The sequence below is a fragment of the Octodon degus genome, unplaced genomic scaffold (assembly GCF_000260255.1).
Source record: "Octodon degus isolate 3935 unplaced genomic scaffold, OctDeg1.0 scaffold00109, whole genome shotgun sequence".
Classification (NCBI taxonomy): Eukaryota; Metazoa; Chordata; class Mammalia; order Rodentia; family Octodontidae; genus Octodon; species Octodon degus.
Genome location: NW_004524685.1, coordinates 748,886 through 771,279, shown reverse-complemented (window position 1 = coordinate 771,279; position 22,394 = coordinate 748,886). Strand labels below are relative to the sequence as shown.

Here is a 22,394-nt window from a genome sequence, read left to right as displayed (position 1 = left end):
TACAGAGCCTAAATGACCAAAGAATTTACCAAAGAATTAGAGTCTATGAAAGGATACCAGACAGAAATCCAGTAAGTAAAAAAATTCTATGGAAAATATGGGAACAGAAGGGCCAAGGAGATGGCTCAGTAGAATAAGCACTTCCCTGGCCTGCGCAAAGGTCTTAGTTCAATCCCCAGTTCCGCCAAAAAACAAAAAAAGAAACAAAAAAAGGAAGTATGGGAACAAAGTGACAAATGTAAGGACAAAGCATCAGAACTAGAAGATAGGGCTAATCAAGGCAATCATATACCTTACTTAGAGATACTTTTAAAACAATAGAAGAACACTTCAAGACAACACAAAGAAGACTAATCTAACATTAATTGGAATTAGTGAAAAATCAAAAAATAAAAACACCTATCTACAGAAGTAATAGCAGAAAACTCTCCACACATGAGGAAAGAACTTAAAGATGACCAAGGCACTAAGCACTTGCTTAGGCAAGCACAGGGACTAGGGTTTGATCCCCCATACCACATGCATGCAGCACCATCCCTGTCTCCAGATGTGCTGAGTCAGCCACCGAGACTGGGCATGATGGTGCACACCTGTAATCCCAGTGCTGCAGAGGCTGAAAACAGGAGGATCTCTATGAGTCTGAGCTGTGCAGTGATACCCTGCACCAAATACATTAAAAAAAAAATAAATAAAATAAATAAAAAGATAACCAAGGTATACAGAACTCCAAGTAACCATGATCAGAAAACAACTTCTCCATAGTCAAAATCCCAGAAGTACACTACAAGGACTGAATCTTAAAAGCTGTTAGAGAAAAGCAATCACTTGAAAATGAAAAACCCATTAAAATTACAGCTGACTTTTCAACACAAATCTTAAAGGCCAGGAGAGGTGGAAGTGAAGTGTTCCAAGCCCTAAAAGAAAAAAAAAAAAAAAAAAACAGGATCACCAGATAGCTCAGCAGACTAAAGTGTCTGCTTAGGCAGGCACAGCCACCAGGGTTTGATTCCTGGTATGCCATGCCAGCCCACCCCTGAGGCGCTCTGAGCTGGTGACTGAGAGGAGGCATGGTGGCATACACCTATAATCCCAGCACTTGGGAGGCTGAGAACAGGAGGATCACTACATGTCCTATTTGTGTCGTTAGACTCTGTACTAAAATACATTTAAAAAAAACTAGTCCAGACTGGTATATCCTGCAAAGCCATCTTTCAAAGCTGATGGAGAACATGTTTGCATGACAAACAAGCCTAAAAAGATTCATGATTATCAAACTCTAAGAACTTCTCAAAGATATCCTAAAAAGAGCAAAGATGCCAACAGTGCCAAAATGTCTAATGGAAAGGGGGATGCAGATGAATGTCCATTTGGTATCTGTGTATTCAAAGTGGTCAGGATAGATCTCTAGTTACATTCTCTTAATGAATAGAGCGATTTGTTCTAATGGTGTTTGTAAATAGGATATCGAGTCCGCATCTCATACAGCAATTAACCACTAGGAAGAATGAATGCAGTGTGTTAATTCTTGAAACTGTCCTACCAATTTGGTTTGAAACTGTCTCATTGCTATTTGTTTCTCAATAAAATTATGGAAAAAAATGTCTAATGGAAAGAATACACTGGGTAGGGTGAGCAGTTAAGCAGTAGAGTAAAACGGAAATCGGCTAGAGGAAAATAATGCAATGACAAGAATAAGGCAATAATTTTCAGTAATAGCCCTCAATGTAAGTGCTCTCTATTTCTCAATCAAAAAATTCAGATTTTTCAAATTGGGTAAAAACCAAAACTGAATGGCATGTAATATACAAAAAGCACATTTAATCTAAAAAGATTAACAGATGAATGGACAAAGAAAATTTATTTATTTATTTATTTATTTATTTATTTATTTATATTTTGTGCAGGGTCTCACTATGCAACTGGGACTCATAGTGATCCTCCTGTTTTCAACCTCACTAGCACTGGGATTATAGGCATGCACCACCATACCTGGACTCAGTCCCAGGTCCCTGCACTTGCCTAAGCAGGTGCTTAGTCCTCTGAGGTATCTCACCAGCCCAATTAAATGTATTTATACACAATGGACTATTACTACACAATGGACTGTTACTCTTCTAAAAGAAGGGTAAGTTTGGGCTGAGGAGATACCTCAGCAACCTACGCACCTGCCTGGCAAACGTAAGGACCTGGGTTTGGTCCCTGGTACTGCATGCCCTGCCAGCCACCAAAACCAGGCATGATGGTGCACACCTGTAATCCTAGTGCTGGGGAGGCTGAGACAAGAGCATCACTACGAGTCTGAAATGTGTAGCGAGACCCTGTATCAAATAAAGAAAAAAAAAAGATAAATTTGAGTCAACAGTAGGAAAACAGATGCACGTTGAGACCATAATACTAAGTGAAATATACCAGGCATACAGGCTTAAATGTTGCATAGTTTCTTTTGTAGAAGAAACCTAAAGTAGGGGCTGGGGCAATAGCTCAGTGGAATCAGTGCTTGTCTGGCAAGCGCAAGGTCCTGAGTTCGATGCCTGGTACCACCAAGAAAGAAAAAAAGAAAGAAAGAAAGAAAGAAAGAAAGAAAGAAAGAAAGAAAGAAAGAAAGAAAGAAAGAAAGAAAGAAAGAAAGAAAGAAAGCTAAAGTATAAAAAAAAGTTAAAGAACAAAATAAAAGGTGGACCTCAGTACATGTTCTTCAATGGGAAAAGGACCAAGAGGTGGAGGGTGAGGAAGGGGAGGTGGGCAAAGGGGAGGTGAAACAATTGAGATGTGCTGTGCACATGTTCTGAGTCTCCACAATGAAGATAATTATTATGTGCTGGAAAAATGTACTGATAAAATCAAAATTCAATAAATATAAAAATTCAAAGAAGTGGTAGCAGTGAGTCCTGAGGAGACTCAGCATTGTCTTACAGTGACAAGTGTCTGAGGGGACTCCATTAGAGCTTCTTCAGGAAAGACAAGGCTAATTCTGTCAGACAGACAAGAAAGAGGTTTGCACTGAGGTTAGGGAGATTTCTTGGGCAAAGTAGATTTATCAGGATTAGTAACTTCAATGTCCTCAGCTTCATCAAGGTCTTCCCACAGACTCCCTATGAATGTTGGACTTCAGTTAATCCCATGATACAATACTGAGGCTGAATTTCAGCAGTCTCAGCCCTGCATCTATAAGAAGTGAGACTGGTAAAAGGGAATTAACTTGTTCAAAAGGAAAGAGTTACTGAGTTAAGGAGAACAGGAGAGGGAGTGGGGGAGATTTATCTATGTAACTAAGTAGGATGGTTTGGACAACTGTATGGGGCATCTCTGCTGGTCTATGGAAAGAAGTAGTTATTGCTTTAATTTTTCTCATCTCCTTTTTTCAATTCTTCGTACTTTTTCTGTCCTTAATTTCTTATGTATTTTTTCTTTTTTCTTTCTTCTTCCAACTTTACATAAATAACTGGTTGGAAGACAACACTATGTATTACAACAAATACTGTGAAATTCATATTATTTTGTTACGTGAAAAGTCTATATCACTTGTAATTTTTTGTTTTAATTCTAATTTGTACTCTCTTTAAGAATAAAAAAGAGATGAGATTTTCCTTTATGGCATACATTGAAGATTCCAGGTCACTTATGTAGAGCTTGAGTTGATAATTCAAATCCCTGTGCTCACTCCACTTTGCCTCCTGACACTAGAAGCAACTAGTCAATCCCATTAGGTTCACAAGTTTGCCAAAAAATATTTAAGAGTATCATTATACTATTACCCAGATCCTTGTTTCTTACAAACAGATTATAAGTATAAAATAGTGATATTCTCCCTCTTGCCATATCATGCCCTGGAATATTGGAAATGGAATAATTTATTTATCACCTCTAAATCTAATCAGATTAGATAACTAATCCAAAAATTACAGAACCCATTTAAAAAAGTCATCCTTCAAACTCTGTTCTATAATTCTCTTGGAACCAAAATTGAAGTTAGTCAAGGCTGTCCAGAAGGTATATATATATATATATATATATATATATATATATTCATATTCTGGCTGACAAATCCCAAGATCTTCAATCTACAAGAAAAAGACCCAAGAAACCTTGAAACCCATGAAGACTAATGTTTCAGTTCAAACATGAAGGCAGGAAGAGACTCATATTCCAACTCAAAGTGTCAGGCAATAGCTCCCTGTTACTTGAAGAGATACAGGAAGATCAACCTGCTGCTATTCAGGACTTCAATTGATTAGATGAGGACCAATCACATTTCAGAATGCAATCTGTTTTACTCAAGCTACTAATTAAAAAGTCAATCTTAACCAAATATACACTCACAGACACACCCAGAATAATATTTGACCACATATCCAGACACCCTATGGCCTAGCCATTTCACGCATTCAATTACCCATCATAGGAAGTCAAATTATAAAGACCTAGCACTCTTAGCAAGCAACAATTACCCAACTTTCTCAAATTTCACATAGGCCAGGGAGATAGCTCAGTAGAATAAGTGCCTGCCTGGCAAGCACAAAGTTCTGAGGTCAATTCCTGGTGCAGCCATCAAACAAACCAACAATCAAATTTCACATAGACACACTGAAAAGTCCGTGCCATGAGAGATCCCAAGTTTAAGCTTCATTAGTTTCTCAGCACTGCTGAACAAACAAAACAGTGAATTTACATAAGCATACATTTACGTCTACATACACAGCATCAAAAGAAAGCACTGCCAACAACACTGAATAGCACTTCTTCTAAAGTATGGGCCTTAAAAAATAAATAAATAAATAAATAATAAAGTATGGGCCTTGTCTATTACTCTCAATACATTAGGTAGTCCCTCTTGATCACTGCATAAAACCTAGGGCTACCATCCCGCTGTGGCTTATATAAATGGATATTTGACTATTTTGATTGTTTTTCACTTTGTATATCCCATCAGAAGACGTGCTACAAATCCCTCTATCTCACTTGAAACAAACAGCACCTTTTGTCCCAGCAAAGTCTGACTAATGTGTGTATATAATATATACAGATAAACCGGGGTAATAAGCACTTGCCTTTTCTCAAGCATTTACTTATTTATTGTGTTTGTGTGCATGTTAGGGACCATTGAATTCCTTTCTTTTAGTTCTATTGCTTGTTTGATTTTTTGAGTCAGAGCCTCAAAAATCTTGAGATTTTTGGACAATACTATATTTCTGATCTTTATCCAAAAAATAAAACATAACCTCATTGTCACTTGAGATTGTAATAAGCCATACTATTCTGTTACAATGTAGGATATATTATATAGCCTTTTCAGCTCTTTGGTTAAGACCTATTTTATATTTTAAAAGATTATAAAAAAATAATTTTGCAAGCATTTTCAAGAAATTTAAACTATTTCACAAGATCAACTATCAGGGTACCAGAGTCTTGCTCAGAATGCGAAGTCCAGTGTGAAGATCAGTACTAAGTAGAATATTAAACAGCAAAAGCCTTCCTTTCCAGCAGGTGCCAGGTTCTAACTCTGTAAATCACCTCAAAGAAAAATAGGAAGAAGAAGGTGCATATGTTTTTTGTTTACCTTAGAAATGACGACAAAGGAGATTTCCTTTTAAATGTCACTAAATAGAGATATCATTGAGCTGGTAATGCCAGGAGCTGTCAGAAAGAAAAGTTAGAAACTCTGGCCTTTCCCCCACCCTTCCTATTTCTAATGAAAGTGGTGACCTGGCAGAAAGGATTACCAGACAAATTCTCCTGAGAAGACTCCAAATCAAGATACACACTAACCTTTCTTTTAACCTTTTATAAAGCTGTATAAAAAGAAGACCTTTCTCAACAATGTTCTCATCCCAGAAGAAGGAATTTTCACTCAATTCTATGAAGAAAGAGGGACTAAATGAATATTGTGAGGCATAGAATGGGTGAAAGCATAATGTATTAAAGGTAGGGGTGACTATAGTTCACACCAACTTCTAATACATTTTATTAAATGCTAGAAGAGAGTCAGGCATCATGCCTATAATTTCAGCACTGAGTATGCTGAGGCAGGAAGATGGTCACTAACTCAAGACCAACCTGGGCCATGGTTAAAGGCCTCAAGGACAGGCTGGACTAGATAGTGAGACGCTGTCTCAAAAATCAAACAAGCAACAGAACTAAAAGAGAGGAATTCAATGGTCCCTAACATGCACACAAACACAATAAATAAATAAATACTTGAGAAAAGGTAAATGCTCATTACCCTGGTTTATCTGTACATATTGTATACACACATTAGTCAGATTTTGCTGTGACAAAATACCTGATAGATGCATTTTGCAGAAGAGGTTATTTTTGGCTCATAGTTTCAGAGATTTTGGTCCGTGTTCAACTGACTTCAAGGCACATTCTACAAAATGTTATCCAACTTTTTTTTTTGAGATACTGGGTACTGAACCCAGGAATGTTCTACTCCTGATCTATAGCCCCTGCTCTTCTCATCATATTATTTTGTTACAGGATCTTGCTAAATTGCCCACATTGGCTCATTTTGTGATTCCTTTGCTTTAGCCCCCAAGGTAGCTAAAATCACAGCATACATCCCTGTACCTAGTTCAACACTTTTTTAAACCTAACTAAATGCTCTATTTTTAATTCAAGTCATGTATTCTATCATCAGCTCAACTAAAATTAATATTCTCTGAATACATGGTTTATTTTTAATTTTAAACTTATGATAGTCTCTTGAAGAGAAAGGAAGGGAAGGGAGGGGAGATGGGGAGAGGAAAGGAAAGGAAAAGATTCATCTTTGGGAACAGCATGAGGAGGCTCCAGAGAGTAGTTGTAGGGGCAGTGGCTGCAGCCCATCACAGATTTCCCCAGGGCATCTGTATGTCCACTCTGTCCTACCCTTCCCATTCACTACACCTATTAAAATTTATAGATTCATAGAAAGCACTGAAGTGCTACTACATGTAGGGAATACATCAACATGTGAAAAAATACAAATGAAACCAATTATAGAAGAAAATAAGATTCAAAAAATAGAAGTAGCCAGGTGTGGTGGTGCATGTCTATAATCCCAGCACTCGGGAGACTGAGGCGGAATGGCTTCAAGGCCACACCTGGACTACATAGCAAGACCCTGCCCCCTCCAGAAAAGGAAGTAAAATGGATCTAACTTTTAAATAAAAGACATACTTGAATGTTGCAAATACTTAATACTTTCTTTCTTATTCTACACATTTGCTTAAGTTCATAATAAAACTATAAACCTACACAAAATATTCTACAAAATGAGATTGGTTGTACAGTGAATTAAGAGACACGGAAGGACCCGGGATTAGGAAGGAAACACAGCAGCCTTTATTAGCTGGCAATGAACTGAGTGCCAGTCAAGAAACTGGTAGAGCAACCAGTGGACCATGTACTCTAAAGCCAATGTCTAAAATAGTGAGTCTTGAACTTTTTGTTTTAAATTTTTTTTTTTTGTTTTTTGTTTTTTGTTTTTTTTTTTTTTTGGTGGAACTGGGGATTGAACTCAGACACTTGGGTTTGCCAGGCAAGCACTTATTCTACTGAGCCATCTCCCCACCCCCGAGTCTTGAACTTTTGTCTCACTTCTCACCTCAGAAGGAATTGATCATTTATTTTCCCGTTTTTATTACCTCTTTGTCCTTAATTTTTTTTTTATAGGTTTGACAGGTTTTTTTAAATTTTATTTATTTATTTATTTATTGGGGGGGGCAGCTCAGCCCACCAGGGGGGCTGGCTGGCATGTGGTGCTGGGGGATTGAACCGCGGTCCCTGTGCTTTGCTAAGCTTGTTCTAAGTAGGTGCTTTAGACCACTGAGCCATCTCACCAGCCCCTAGCTTTTTTTTTTTTTTTTTTTTTTTCTGAGCTGGGGATTGAACTCAGGCCCTTGCACTTGCCAGGCAAGCACTTCTTCAACTGAGCTATCTCCGCTGCCCCCGACAGTTTTCTTTAAAAGTGGATGTTGCAGGGCTGGCGAGATAGCTCAGCAGACTAAGCACCTGCTTAGCCAAGCTGAGGCAAGCTCAGGGACTGCAGTTCAATCCCCAGCATCACACACCAACCAGCCCTGCCCCTAGGGTGAGCTGAGCTTGCCAGAGTCCAGGTGTGGTGGTGCACACCTGTAATTCCAGTTCTGGGGAGGCTGAAAGCAGGTTGGATCACCACAAGTCTGAGCTGCATAATGAGACCCTGTAACAACCAAATATATAATAATAATAATAATAATAATAATAATAATAGATGATGCAAAGGAGTTCAAAACATGTCCAGAGCAACCCGCATTAAGAACCATACTCAGAAGTATTCTTATTCCCCATTCCTTGCCCCAAATAAAATTTCCTACTCTTAAAAAAAAGAAAACATGTCCACAAAAAACCCTGCATACAGATATTTGTCATGACTTTATTTATAATTGCCAAAACTTGGAAGCAATAAAGATGACCTTTAATAAGTAAATGAACGAATTTACATCCAGGCAATAAAATATTTTTCAAGCCGAAAATGTAAGAGCTATCAATCCGTGAAAAGACATAGAGGAAACCTAAGTGCTTGTTAAGTTGGTTTTTTGTAAGAAAAATCTTGGTGATGGTTCCACAAAGCATGGTTCCTCTTTAAAGAGCTGCCAATATGCACACAAAGTCTCTCCTGGCTCTGCCCTGATGGCCTCTTCACATCAGTCACCTCTGTCTCTAGGCCATGGCTAATTGCTTCAGAAGTGTCACCAGACCTGAGTTTGGCCAATCAGTTTGTTTTTCTTATTAACAAGAAATCCTGATAGAAGCCAATCTAAAAAACTATATACTATTCTGATTTCAACCATACATTTATTGTGGACACAGTAAAAAGATCAGTAGTTCCCAAGTATTCTGGGGCAAGAGGGGTGAACATGTTAAATATGGATAATTTTAGAGCAATAAAATTGCTTTATGATGTTATAATAGTGGGTATATGTCATAGATTTGTAAAACCCATGGGATATACGATACACTAAGAGTGAACTTTAACCTATGAACTTTCAAAGAAAATGATGTATCAGGCCGGTTCATCAGTTGTGACACAGGCACGCATTCTGGTGAGGGATATTGACAATGCAGGAATCTGTGTACGGGGCAAGAGGGTGTGGGAAATCTCTATACCTTTGTCTCAATTTTGCCGTGAAACTAAAACTGCTCTTTGTAAAAAGTCTTTTAAAATGACTGTGTTATTTTTAAAAATCTAAACCAGAAAAGACTTTGAGTGATTATCTTCCAACTCCCTACTTTAGCCGGCATCTCAACAATATGATGGCAGGCAGATGAAGAGCTATGTTATTTTTAAAATGTCCAGAGGAAAAGATTCTACAACCTCCCAACATTAACAACACTCACTGTCAGGAAATTCTCTCATCTATAATCTAAGTCTCGCATGCTGCTATTCAAATGTTTCCACTGTGCAATGTCAAGTCAATATTGAGAACAGCTGGTCTTCAGGCTCCGTGTAGAAATTCTTCATTCACTGCCACTGTAATGTAATGGGGTGGCATAAATATTCTGTGCAGTTTTGGATCAGACTTTAGTTTGTATCTTTGTCCAAGCTGATCAACCCCAGTTCTGGAGCCTACCCGGTGTTCATTCATACCCTTATCTGTACTCCCACATCACTCTGTAAGTCTCTCCGCTAGAGCGTTATCACAACTTGGTATAATTACACATTTGCCATTTGCAGGGCTATCTCTCACACTACCTCCTCTTACTTGCATTCTTATCTCTGGCTGACATGTAATAGGTCCCACTAAATGACTGCAAAATCCCATGCATGGCTAGCTGTCCTCTGTCAGTTAAGTTTCTTTTGATAGCAAGTAACAGTCATCAGTTGTAGTCATAGGAGCAAAAAAACAAAATACATTAAAAGAATACTGGAATTAAGAACCAAACAAAGGCTAAGAAAGGGTAGGAAGAGCTGGAGATTTGGCTCAGTGATAGAAAACTTGCCTTTAACTGGGCACGGTGGCACACGCCTGTAATCCCAGTGCTTGGGAGGCTGAAACAGGAGGAGCACCGCAAGTCAAATCTGTGTAGTGAGACCCTATAGATCCTGTACTAAACACATTTTTTAAAAAAGAAAAAGAAAACTTGCCTAGTGTGTGGGAGGCCCTCGGGCCTATCCTGAGCACTGAAAAAATAAAAGGGGAAGGCGGGTTTGAATAAGGATATTGCCTCTGCAAGAAGGTATGGGCCTTCTTTCAAGACTATGGCAATGTGTCTCAGCTACCAACAAATCTGTTTCTCTTCCTGCAATGTTTCTGCTTAATAAGAGAAACAAACTGATTGGCCCAACCTAGGGCAGGTGACATGAAGATGACCAAAGTGAAAAGGCCATCAGGGAAGGGCCAGGAAAGACATTCTGTGCATATTGGCAGCTCCATAAAGAGGAACCATGCTTCATGGAACCACTGCCAAGATGTTTCTTATAAACAATGGCTGATCCCTCAAGTACATCATCACTGTTGAGTTCCTGGGAGGCTGTCACGGAGCTACAGGAACAAGGTCACTGAATTGTTGTTTATGTGTGCTTTACTATTTCTCTCTGGGCCTTCTGGCACCAAGATTTAAGAAGATAAACCTGTGTTTCTGATTTGAAGTGTAATTTTTCTTTTCTTTTTTTTTTTTGAACAGTGGATCAGTGCTTCAGTTAATGGCAAATATTATCACAAGATTTATGGCACACAGAAAAATCCTTCAGAAATTCAGTATGCTTTATATGTCATTGAATTGGTAGCAGACGCACACCTGGGATATCGAATTCAAAGAGCTAAAAGGAAGTAGCACAGCCAAAATCTCAAACACCCTGCCAACTGACCCAGGATACTAGACTCTTCTCTTAAATCTCCTTATGAAGACAGATGCCAAGACCACATTGGAAAAGGAGGAAAAGAACAATTGTTAGCTATATAAATTATAATACTTTGCAGAAAATTTAGCAGTTTTCATTTAAGTCAAATTCTTTCATACCTGTTATTTATTTTGCAGAGCCTAAATTACAAAATAAAATCAAATGGGCCACATAAAAATTTCTTTCCATCTCTTTCCACTAAGAGGAAGAATCAATTTCCCTACCCACTAAATCTAAACTGATACTGACACTTGATTTGACTGAATGAGGAGGAGATAACTTTGTGTGAACCCCAACCCTAGTCTTTGAGAACCTTTTGAACAGACCAAAAAAAAGAAGAAAGCTGTGAAGACCCTTAAATTTGGAGAGTCCAAATTTGTACCCTTAAATTTCTGTTTGCTGCATAGAAATACATAAGGAATACATCACCCAAATATAGGCGTCCATTGTCTTTTATTTGTTTTGGCATAGTTTATACTCTTCCATCAAACTATTTGTTTAGCATAGTACTTGCTCACTCTCTCTATAGATAGACAGATAGACAGACAGACAGACAGACAGACAGACAGACAGACAGACAGACAGATAGATAGATAGATAGATATAAATTTATAACGAGGTAAGCATGAGTTTGGTTTTCTAACATTTGGAAAACATTTTCACTCCTAGAATTTGCCTAATCCAGAATTGTTCTTTTTAAGTTGAGATACCAAAATAGTCTATAAAATATTTCTTAAAATGTCTTACCAAGCCAGACATGGTGGCGCATGCCTATAATCCCAGCACTCCAGAGGCTGAGGCAGGAGGATCACTACAAGTTTGAGACCAGGCAGGGCTACAAAGTGAGCTCAAGGCCAGCCTGAACTGCATAGCAAAACCCTGTCTCAAACAGACAAAAGGAAGAGAAAGGGAGGGAGGAAGGGAAGGAGGGAGTCTGACCAACTTCAAACTTCTTGCTCCTCTCTTTTGCATCATTTACTGAGAGAATTAAGCTTATGTCTTACATGCTTCCAGTTTCTGCTCTCCTGAGTGAGTTAACTGAAAGTTAACTGGGTAGTTGAAACCTATGGACCATCTCCCCGGATGTGGAGATTTGGCTCTGCTTCACTTCATCTTCCCTGACTTCCTGATTTGGAGATCTGTCACAGGCCCCTGCTGTGAGATCGTCTTTATTCTGTGTTCCTTTTATCTTTACCCGAAGACTTTCAAGAATTTTTCTTTGTTCCTCCCATTTCCATAGTTACTTTGGTATTTGAATATCTTCCTGTGTCTCATCCTGCTACAGAGAGGTTTATGGATGCGTAGTTTGCATATAGAATGAGAGCTGGGATACTTAATAATTAGCCCAGGAGCCAGCCTAGAAATTCCCACAGCTAGCCATATCATATACCCTTCTGTACTCATTATTTTTACTGTTTTGGGTAATATTCTGCTTCTCAAAGACTAAATGAGTCACACTTTCTTGCCTTGAAAAATCAAATTTGTTTTGTATGGCTCCATCTCTTATTCATTTTTAATCTAATACCTTTATTGTTCCTAAGTCAGTTTCCAGCTTCTGATTTTTCTTTCTCCCACGATAATTATTTGGCTTTCTATATCTCATTTACAGTACTCCCTTTCCTCTTAATTCAGCCTGCCTTTTCACTTCTGACAAGGGGTTGTGATCATCAGTAAACAGAAAAACTAAAAGTCTTTGGAGCAGGAGTTAGAACATATTATTCTGAGATTTCTTCCGTCCTCAGGATTTCTCCACACACCAGCACACCATAGAACCAGCTGCTTCTTTTCACGCTCACCACCTGCCTCTTTAAAGCAAATAATGAGGCCCTATAATGCAGGGTACAGTGGCTTTGTGGGAAAATTGGGACACTACTGAGTTAAAACAACAAAAGGAAAGTTTTCTCATTTATATGCGGGAAAAAAAAAAAAACTAAGGGGAAAGATTTTTTGTTCATTTTATAATTGTAGGGTTTCAACCCGGGGTTTTTGCACTGGGATAGCTACATTACCACCCCTTTTTATTTTTATTTTTATTTTTATTTTGAAACAGGGTCTCACTAAATTCCCCAAGCTGGGCTTGAAGCCTTGCAGTCCTCCTGCCTCTGCCTCCCAGAGTGCCATGATCATAGGCAGCAGCACTAGACCCTGTTCCAAAGCCAACCATTTGATCCTATTCATGAGAAGGCGCTTACCGAGCATCTTGGTAATACAGTTTTATATGAAATGACTAGGTCTGTTCTCTCAGCTATTTGTGAGCTAGGCATCACTTCCAACCATGACGTAATGATAAGATCGTTAAGGCACAGAGGGATTTGGTTACTTGCCTAAAGTCACTAGGATAGTGAGCAACAGGACTTGAGTACATTTGAAGTCAAGATTTAAAATCCTCTGCCTGGCTACAAGCTCTATGTTTGAGTACTACACTGTACTTCCTTTCCATCAAACAGTGCAAGGAATATGGTCCATATGCGTGATAGACTGGGTATACCAGAAGGTCAGGAAAATTTATACAAGGAGGAAAAAAGACATTCATCACACACACACATACACACATGCACACACACACACACACACACACACACACACACCCTAGTGCAGAAGAGAAATTTTGGGTAAGATTTACAGTATTTCATGGGAAAGACACTAAGGAAATATGAAGGCTAGAAAGCAAATGAAAGCCCCCACTTGGAGTTTTCAAGAACTATCAATGAAACCACTCTAACTAAAGCAGAGAACTTGTGTGGTGCACAACAGAAATTAAGACTGATGTGCTAGGCATAAATAATTTTTGGCTTGTCTACAATGAAATCTATGTCTGGACTCAGTAATTATCAGTGAGAAACCCTATCTCAGGGGCTAAAGTCCTTTGTTTGCTGTGAGACGAGAAGACATTAGGGTGGGGGAAGCCCAATACCTGAGATGGACAGTTAAGCAACCATTGCAATAGTCTCAGTAGTAGGAGGTTAACAGGGTCTTGGGCTAGCATGGTGTGGGAGGAGGGAAGGACAGAGAGACTATAATCAGCACAGGATGGGAAAAATAAGAGTAGGCAGAGATAACTCAAACCACCAAAGCCCATCTGAATGAGAAAATAATGTCATGTGTAGAAGTGAGGAAGTTCAGAAGAAAGCTGATTTAGAAACCCATTCAGGTTGCAATATGTATTAAATTTGAGATGACATACAAGATCAAACACTGAGTTAACTAACAAATATTCATGAAATTGCTACTATGTGTGAAGGCAATGTACTAGAGCCTGGGATGCTTCTGTCACAAAACAGATATGGTCGGTGCCCTCACAGAGCTTGGAGTTGAGCTTTAGGCAGATGAGAAGAAAGCCAGTTGGATACAAGTAGGAACTAGAACCAGGATGTTAGAATTTTGTATAAGAATCTTGGGTGGGCCAAATAGCTCAGCAGATTAAAGTGCCTGTGAGCAGGCTCAGGGCCTGGGGCTTTGATCCCCTGGCCTGCTGTGCGGATCGTGCCCCTGCCCCCATGGCATGATGAGACAGCAATCACTGGATGTGGTGGCAAGCCCCTGTAATCCCAGCTCTTGGGAGGCTGTAACCAGGCGGATCACTATGAGTCTGATCTAGTAGTAAGACCCTGAACACCCTATAGACCCTTCCCTAAAAATGCAAAAAAAAAAAAAAGAAGAAGAAGAAGAATCTTGAGTTATCAACATAGGCTGGTGTTAGCTATTCACAGCTCATACCTATGCATGTCACTAGGCCTGGGGCTTAGTTTTAAAGCAGAGATATGTTGAAGTATTCAAGTCCAACTGTGTTGAAATGGATTGGATGTTGAAGCATACAGGTTCAAATAGTCCTGATACTGCCAATGATGGTTTCGTCTGGCTTAGAGGCCTCCAGTTGGCTGTAGCAAAGAAGACGTTGTTCAATTCTTTTCAGGGTTGGAAATTGTGCCAAATGGGATGAGACTGCCAGTGGACTTTCAGGGGCAGAGCACAGGGGAGGCCTTCGTGCAGTTTGTTTCAAGGAGATAGCTGAAAAGGCCTTAAAGAAACACAAGGAAAGAATAGGGCACAAGTACACTGAGATATTCAGGAGCATCACGGCTGAAGTCCAAACCCACTGTGATCCCCCTTGAAAGCTCATGGCTGTGCAGTGTCCAGGTCCTTATGGTAGGCCTGGGGCTGGACAAGGATATAATAGCATTGGCAGAGGAACCAGGTTTGAAGGATGAGGCAGGGTGCCTATGGTGGAGGGTATGGAGGCTATGATGACTATGGTGGTTATAATCATGGGTGTGGTTTTGGGTCTCATAGGTTTGGAAGAGATATCAATTACCATTTCTCAGGAATGTCTGATCATAGATATGGAGATGGTGGGTCTAGTTTCCAGAGCACCACAGGGCACTGTATACACATTATCTTATAGAGCCACTGAGAATGATACTTATATTTTTTTTCTCCTCTTAACCCCATGAGAGTACACATTGAAATTGGACCCGATGGCAGGGTTACTGGTGAAACAGATGTTGAATTTGCTACTCATGAAGATGCAGTGGCAGCTATGGCAAAGATAAAGCCAATATGCAACGCAGATACGTGGAGCTCTTCTTGAATTCTACTGCAGGAACAAGTGGAAGAGCTTATGACCACAGCTATGTAGAATTTTTTTGGAATTCTACAGCAGGGGCAAGCAGTCACGCTTATGGCAACCGAATGACGGGAAGGATGGGCTTATCTAACCAGTCTAGCCAGCAACTGAGTAGTGGTTATGGAGGTGGTTATGGTGATCCCAGCAGTATGAGTGGATATGACCAAGTTCTGCAGGAAAACTCCAGTGACTATCAGTCAAACTTTGCTTAAGATACAGAAGGAGCACTAAACAGTTACTACAGAAATAAAAGCTGTGCATTGTGGGAATTGGACAGAATGGAAGGGATGCCTAGTATATCTAGTATGACTGGTAAATGGAAAATATAGTGGATTCTGATTGCTTTTGGTCAGCTAGCTTGCCTGGCCTCCCTTTCTTTCTCTCCCTTTTTTCTTTCTTTTTTTTTTCTTTTCCTTTTTTAAGAAAATAAAAATTAAGTTTATCAGTTTTGCATTACAGGCTTGTGATTATGCATACTGTAAAGTGTAAATCAAGACTGTTTTAAAACTTAAGTAATATTGAACCCTGAAAAATCATCTAGGACGTAATAACAAATTTCAGTATTGACCATAATGCAAAACAATTTTCAGCCTTCAAGTTAGTTATGTTGTAGGAGTGTACCCAAGCAGTAAGCATATTTAAGTTAAAGCAGTTTCACTTACGTTATATGTTGCTCTTATACCACAGTACATTGAAAAACTTCAGATGCATGTTGAGAAAAATGATGTTCTATAAAACTCAAATATAGGAGCTGTGTCTATGATTCAAGTGAAAGGCTGGCCAAATAGATCAGCAGATTAAAGCGTCTGCAAGCAGGCACAGGAGCTGGGATTTGATCTTTGGGCCTGCTGTGCCAGCCCCGCCCCCACCCCTGGGGCACTCTGAGATGGCAACTGAGACTGGGCATGGTGACACACGCCTATAATCCCAGCTCGTAGGAGGCTGTGAACAGGCGGATTACTATGAGTATGATCTAGTAGTAAGACCCTGAATATCCTGTAGACTCTTCCCTAAAATACAAAAGAAAGAAAGAAAGAAAGAAAGAAAGAAAGAAAGAAAGAAGGAAGGAAGGAAGGAAGGAAGGAAGGAAGGAAGGAAGGAAGGAAGGAAGGAAAGAAAGAAAGAAAGAAAGAAAGAAAGAAAGAAAGAAAGAAAGCAAGCACTTTTCATAGGCCTGGAGAGATAGTTCAGTAGAATAAGTGCTTGCCTGGCAAGCACAAGGGCCTGAGTTCAATCCCTGGTTCTGCCAAAAAATTGAAAATTTAAAATTTTTGTAAAAAATGAAAACGGGGGAAAAAAGACATTCATGTTTGGAATTCAGAACCTATACATAACTATTTCCAGCTACTTTTGAAAAAATCAGAATAAACTTCAATGTTGGATCTGCTTTCCAGACTAGCCAAACAGAAACTAGGTGACAATTTCTGGACTCCTTCATTGGCATAGTGGCATGCTGGTTAAGTGATGCACCATCTTCCTCATAGATGCAGTTAGGTGAGCTCTCCCTGGAAGATGCAGTTTATACCTATTTTGATGTTCTCTCAAATGTGTAGTTCTCTAGGGAAGTTCAGGAAATGTGCCTCCTGCAGGAGGGAGAAGACCAAAGACGTGCAGACTGAATAACATATGAAGAGGCAAAAAGGGATGAAGGAGTTTTCGGATAACCAACAGGGGCTCCTCCAAGAGAAGATACGTTGGTATTAGAAGTAAGAACTTGGGGCCGGTGAGATAGGTCAGTGGTCTAAAGCGCCTGCTTAGGCAAGCTTGGGCAAGTGCGCAGGGACTGCAGTTTGATCCCTGGCACCATATGCCATGACAGCCCCACCCCCAGGGTGGGCTGAGCCGGCCACTTAAAATAAATAAATAAATAAATAAATAAATAAATAAATAGCAAAAAAAAAAAGGAATCTTAAAAAAAAAAAAAAAAGAAGTAAGGCCTTGGCCAAATAACTTATATTTTCTGAAACTCAAATTCCTAATTTGTAAATTGAAACTAATAGGGATATAACAACCCCATTACTAGATATAGCCAAAGGAAATGAAATCCATGCCTCAAAGAAATATCTGCACTCCCATATTTGCAGTAGTGTTCGCAATAGCCAAGGAATCAACCTATGTGTTCACTGATGAATGAACAAATAAAGAAAATGTACATATGCACAATGGAATACAACTGAGCCTATAAAAAGAAAGAAATTCTGTAATTTGCAACAACATAGATGAATCTGGAGACATGTTAAGTGAAATAAGATAAGACAAAGGAACAAATATCACACAGTCATTGTAGGTAGAATCTAAAAACTTTGAACTCACAGAAGTGGAGTAGAATAGGTCTTACTAGGCAGGAGTTGAGGGGTTCAGGAGATGTCAGTCAAAGAATACAAGATTTCATTCACTAAGGAGGAATAACTTCAAAAAATCTATTGTACAACATACTAACGATAGTTAATAGTGATGCATCATATTCTTGGAGTTATTGAAAATAGAATTTAAGCATTCTCACAACACACATACATACAAAATGACAATAATGTTAAGGAAGGCATATGTTAATAAGTTTGATTTAGCCATTCCATAATGCGTATGTTCTTCACAACAATATGTCATACAGGATAAGTAAATATAATTTTGTTAATTTAAAAACTTTTTCAAAAAGAAACTAATAAAATTTGCCCTTAACAAATGTTGATGTCATTGACTCAGGTCATACTACATAAAATCTTTAGAATACAATAGGTCTGACCAGGTGCTGAGGGGTTGAGGAGATATTGGTCTAAGAATACAAGATTCCAGAGCCTGGAATGTAATAACTTCTAAGTAAATGAAAAATAATTATAATTCTAAGTATTTTCTGAGGCAATCAATCTTACAGGTGCAAGTTCAAGTTATTTTTTCAGTATGTTTTATTCATGCATGTCTATAGAGCCTCTACTGTGGGTCTAGCTCCATGTAAGTCTTCAAAAACATATAAAGAATAATGATAGCTCTTATCCTTAAGCAATTCTCTGGTAAGAAGTGAAAGGTTAAGAGGAAATTGTATTAATAGGACAAAAAAAATGTTCTAAACGGGGCTATACTCTCTAAGAAAAAGAAATGGAAATAAAAGATTGAAAAGGGGCAAAGACAATTCATAGACCAGAGTCAAAAAAGAAAGTGTCACAAAAAAGGTGAAAGTGAAAGAATGAACCTCTCCTTACACTATGTTGAACTTGTATGCAACATTTTATACTCCACAGAATGAAAAACTACATATAATAACTGCAATAGCAAACCCTTACTACATACCCACAACTATTCATATATATATATATATATATATATATATATATATATATATATTCCAGAGCAATGTCTTAGAAAAGTATTCTTTTTTGCAAATGAATAGAAAAGAACTCAAGAACTCACAGAAGTCACTACTTGCATGTTATTCAACTACTAATTGGTGGAGCTGAGATTTAAAATGAGGCCCTCTAGCTCTATTTCCCATACTTTAAGGCATTCTCAGACATGTTTGAGGAAATCTCTGATCAGATCTTAGAAAAAGGGAGGTACTTTCATGGCAGCTATACTTCCAAGAACTATGAAAAATGTAGTCTAATATAGTCAAGCCAGGGTGTTATTTGCCGGGAATATATGTGTTTGTAGACGCATGGGATCTATTCTTCAACTTTTTTTCTGACCACATTTTGCTATCAGCAAAGAATAAAGCCAGGTTCTCACATACATAACAGTTGTCCCATAATTATGCTCAAGAAATTCCTCTCACCTCATATATTTGCTGTTCCTATTTTGTGTTAGGTAGCTAAGCATCACTGTGTTACACTTGCCTGCAGTATTCACTGTAGTGTGCTGGGGAGATAGCTCGGTGGTCTACGCGCCTGCCTGACAAGCACAAGGACCCGGATTCAATACCTGGTACCACATGCCATGCTGGCCCCATGCTGAGTCAGCCACTGAAACTGGGCGTGGTTGTACATGCTTGTAATCCCAGTGCTGGGGAGGCTGAGACAAGAGGATCATTGTGAGTCTGAGCTGCATGAGACCCTGTACCAAGTAAATGAATAAATAAAAGACTTAAAATAAATAAATAAATAAATAAAGCCAGGTTCTAAAGAGAAGATAAATATATTTGGAGCATGCTTGGAAGCAGGGACAAAATCCATTTTCCAGTTGAGTTTTTTTTTTTTTTTTTTTTTTCTCCGAATGCCTTCAGGGCAGGTTTGGCTGGCTTGAGTTGTGGGGATCGAAACACAGCAACCTGAGCCTGACTGCTTTGTTGAAGCAGCCACTTAAAGAACTGACCAAAGGGTCAGGCCCCCTTCCAGTTGAGTTCTAATCTTCCAATAAAGAAGGCTAATTTTGGAAAGTGAATGAATGAATGACCACAGAAATGTTATAATTAGGATTTAGGCTACTGTTACACTTTATTTCTTCTTCTTCTTTTTTTTTTTCTTCCATTTTGGGATTAAGCCCACAGCCTTTTCTCTAAACTACATTCTCAGTCCTTTTGTTTTATTTTCCTTTGTGATAGGTTCTTACTAAGTGTCCCAGGCCAGGCTTGAATATGCCAGCCTCCTGCCTCAGCTCCACGAAGTGGTTGAATTATAGGCATGTGCCACCACACTCTGTGCTGTTACCCTTCAGATATTATAAAATGATTTCCTTCCCAAATTGAAACATTTCACTGAATCAAGGAAGCAAGAGATTCTCAATGGCTTCCCAAACTGACTACTTAGACAACATTCAGTTATATACCAAGTGAACACCAAAAATTACACAAGTACACAAAACAGTCAGCAACGACACCATGAAATTTTTAATAAGTATTTATTTTCCACCAGTTCTAAGGGCTTTCTGTTTGGTATTTAATTTGACAACTCTGTGAAACAGTGTTTAGTTTTTCATTTACAAATGAAAAAACCAAGATATAGAGGACACAGAGTTAAAAGATGCTTCCCAGAATCTGAACATAAGTAGCCTGTCTACAGCCTATGATTAGCCACACCAATTTATTACATTTAAGTAAACATACAATCTTGATTCCTAAATAACCTTTAACAAGGCTGAAGTTTTGCACACAACTCAGCATTTTTCAGGCCTTGGAAAGGTCTGAGCCTAAAAACTGACGTTCGGAACTATGCAACGTCTGCTCTCCTACTAGCACTTCTTTTCTACTAATTCAGTTGAGGCCTAAATGGCCTTGTATTTTCAGAATGAAATACAGATATACATTGGGTGCGTTTACAGATATCAATATTGATGTTCCATCTTGGACTGATTAGGTAAGAAAGAATTATTTGAAATGCAAGTTAGTCGTAGATATGTCTCTAATTCTACTCAAATCATTAACTAGCGAAATCTATATTTAAAGTAGTCATATCTTATCTGTTTATGTGGGAATAATTTTCTGTTAATTTCAATGGCACATGATGATAGTAAGTCTATTTAATACTTTTGCTGCTTATCAGAAAAAAATTTGAATAAAATCTTCACTATGAAAACCTTAAATCGCTTCACTAAAATCATATAACTGTTGACCACTAGATGGAGCAACTAATTTTTAATTGTTTTTTTTCATTCACAACAAACCTTTCAGTTTGTTTTGAAGTAGTTTTGATTTCAGGTTACTTATTTTGTAACTGCTCCTTTTTCTCATACTTGACCAGATGTCTGGAAGCATATTATAATTTAGTCAAAATGACATTACTCTTTGTGCATTTGATGCTGTAAATTTAAAGTTCTGTAAAACAAAACTAGCCTAAAAATAAGATTGACTTGGGTTTCAAACAAAACGAGTACTTCAACTTAAATAGATCTTAATGTATTTAACAACCGCATCTGCTACACTCTAGTCTGTAGTATATTATTTAGCAATGCTGCCTATCCAGTCAAACCAAGCAAAAAGACCTTCGACCTAGTAGGACAAGGACCACACAGTTTGTGTATGCTTATATGTGACCTTCTGTGTTATGAATTTGTGTGTGCATCAAACAATATAAGCACTAGCTGGTACAGTCAGAATAATGTCTGGCCATGTGGCACAGGAAACACAGCAATTTAAGGTCAATGATTCCTGTGAAGTTCAGGAGGGCTTTTTCTAGATTGTGTATGTTATTTGCTTTTCACTGAAAAGGCAATCATTAATGCATTTATTAAATATTTTAATTAATGTCATATTCTGGGCATCATAATCTTCATTCATAACTTCTATCTCAGAGGCAGAAGACATTGTTTCAGAATTAGTCCAAGGCCAACAGCACCTAGAAGGTTTTAGTATTGCATGAGTCTATGGTGGACAAGGAGGAAGAACAGCTAGAATGAATACAGTAAAAATACTAAAGCTTGTGTATGATGAAAGAATAGGAACAAAACAGAAGGGGCACAAAGACATTTCCTTTATCCATTCCTAAGGGTGCCCCTACGTTCTAGACAAAGAGCATTGGAGGTCACTGTCAGAAAGAAATTACATTTTTTGAGTAACATTTATGTTTAATATAGCTACTTCTAAGATGCTTGTATTTCATGCTGAGCCATTTTCATTTTTGTCGTAATTATAGGAACTTGAGTTAAAGAACACATTTATAACATTGAAATCCTCTGTCTAACTCCATCATGGGAGTCGAGATCCTGTTCATCAGAGGAAGCAGGTCAGGTACGCAGCTCTTCATAACGGAATGACGTCTCAGGGAAGCTTTGTCCTGCCTAGATGAGGCCACTACACTAATGCTCAAACACTTTACTAGCAGGCCTTCTGGCCTAGTGTTCAGAGATCACTTCCTCTGATCTTATTTAGAGCTCAAATGAGCTTGACTGTCTAGTTTCTGAGTCCTTAGTAGATTTAAACAAACAAATGAGAATGACAATAACAAATATTGTTGAGCACATCTTTTTGAGGCACGGTTTGAG

The 22,394-nt window shown here is 38.5% G+C and overlaps 1 pseudogene; it reads left to right on the top strand.

Moving 5' to 3' along the window:
* LOC101573902 overlaps positions 1–15,700 on the top strand; it is a 50,616-nt pseudogene extending 34,916 nt beyond the window's left edge.
* Positions 15,701–22,394: the final 6,694 nt, after the last annotated feature.